Genomic DNA, 2,500 nt, shown 5'->3' on the forward strand with positions numbered 1-2,500 from the left:
AATTCCCTGTCCTTGAATATGATCAGAAACTACTGACAGGGTTGTATAGATGGCTTGAATATGATCAGAAACTACAAGCGGGTTGTATAGATGAAAGCTTGAATATGATCCAAAACTACTGGCCGGGTTGTATAGATGGCTTGAATATGATCAGAAACTACTGACAGGGTTGTATAGATGGCTTGAATATGATCAGAAACTACTGGCGGGTTGTATAGATGGCTTGAATATGATCAGAAACTACTGACGGGTTGTATAGATGGCTTGAATATGATCAGAAACTACAGATGGATATAATATGATCAGAAACTACTGACAGGGTTGTATAGATGGCTTGAATATGATCAGAAACTACAGGCGGGTTGTATAGATGGCTTGAATATGGTTGTATAGATGGCTTGAATATGATCAGAAACTACTGACAGGGTTGTATAGATGGCTTGAATATGATCAGAAACTACTGATAGATGGCAGATCAGAAACTACTGTTGTATAGATGGCTTGAATATGATCAGAAACTACTGACAGGGTTGTATAGATGGCTTGAATATGATCAGAAACTACTGACAGGGTTGTATAGATGGCTTGAATATGATCAGAAACTACAGATGGGTTGTATAGATGGCTTGAATATGATCAGAAACTACTGACAGGGTTGTATAGATGGCTGAAATGATCAGAAACTACTGACGGGTTGTATAGATGGCTTGAATATGATCAGAAACTACTGACAGGGTTGTATAGATGGGCTTAATATGATCAGAAACTACTGGCGGGTTGTATGGAGTAGGCAGGATCAGTTGTATAGATGGCTTGAATATGATCAGAAACTACTGACAGGGTTGTATAGATGGCTTGAATATGATCAGAAACTACTGACGGGTTGTATAGATGGCTTGAATATGATCAGAAACTACAGGCGGGTTGTATAGATGGCTTGAATATGATCAGAAACACAGATGGGTTTGTATAGATGGCGAATATGATCAGAAACTACTGACAGGGTTGTATAGATGGCTGAAAACGATCAGAAACTATAGATGGGTTGTATAGATGGCTTGAATACGATCAGAAACTACTGACGGGTTGTATAGATGGCTTGAATATGATCAGAAACTAATGACGGGTTGTATAGATGGCTTGAATATGATCAGAAACTACTGACGGGTTGTATAGATGGCTTGAATATGATCAGAAACTACTGACAGGGTTGTATAGATGGCTTGAATATGATCAGAAACTACTGACGGGTTGTATAGATGGCTTGAATATGATCAGAAACTACTGACGGGTTGTATAGATGGCCCAATATGATCAGAAACTACTGGCGGGTTGTATAGATGGCTTGAATATGATCAGAAACTACTGACAGGGTTGTATAGATGGCTTGAATATGATCAGAAACTACAGACGGGTTGTATAGATGGCTTGAATATGATCAGAAACTACAGATGGGTTGTATAGATGGCCGAATATGATCAGAAACTACTGACAGGGTTGTATAGATGGCTTGAATATGATCAGAAACTAATGACGGGTTGTATAGATGGCTTGAATATGATCAGAAACTACTGACAGGGTTGTATAGATGGCTTGAATATGATCAGAAACTACTGACGGGTTGTATAGATGGCTTGAATATGATCAGAAACTACTGACAGGGTTGTATAGATGGCTTGAATATGATCAGAAACTACAGACGGGTTGTATAGATGGCTTGAATATGATCAGAAACTACTGACGGGTTGTATAGATGGCTTGAATATGATCAGAAACTACTGACAGGGTTGTATAGATGGCTTGAATATGATCAGAAACTACTGACGGGTTGTATAGATGGCTTGAATATGATCAGAAACTACTGACAGGGTTGTATAGATGGCTTGAATATGATCAGAAACTACTGACAGGGTTGTATAGATGGCTTGAATATGATCAGAAACTACTGACGGGTTGTATAGATGGCTTGAATATGATCAGAAACTACAGACGGGTTGTATAGATGGCTTGAATATGATCAGAAACTACAGATGGGTTGTATAGATGGCCGAATATGATCAGAAACTACTGACAGGGTTGTATAGATGGCTGAAAACGATCAGAAACTATAGATGGGTTGTATAGATGGCTTGAATACGATCAGAAACTACTGACGGGTTGTATAGATGGCTTGAATATGATCAGAAACTAATGACGGGTTGTATAGATGGCTTGAATATGATCAGAAACTACTGACGGGTTGTATAGATGGCTTGAATATGATCAGAAACTACTGACAGGGTTGTATAGATGGCTTGAATATGATCAGAAACTACAGATGGGTTGTATAGATGGCCGAATATGATCAGAAACTACTGACGGGTTGTATAGATGGCTTGAATATGATCAGAAACTACAGACGGGTTGTATAGATGGCTTGAATATGATCAGAAACTACAGATGGGTTGTATAGATGGCCGAATATGATCAGAAACTACTGACGGGTTGTATAGATGGCTTG

The sequence above is a fragment of the Oncorhynchus masou genome, unplaced genomic scaffold (genome assembly GCF_036934945.1).
Source record: "Oncorhynchus masou masou isolate Uvic2021 unplaced genomic scaffold, UVic_Omas_1.1 unplaced_scaffold_4772, whole genome shotgun sequence".
Lineage (NCBI taxonomy): Eukaryota > Metazoa > Chordata > Actinopteri > Salmoniformes > Salmonidae > Oncorhynchus > Oncorhynchus masou.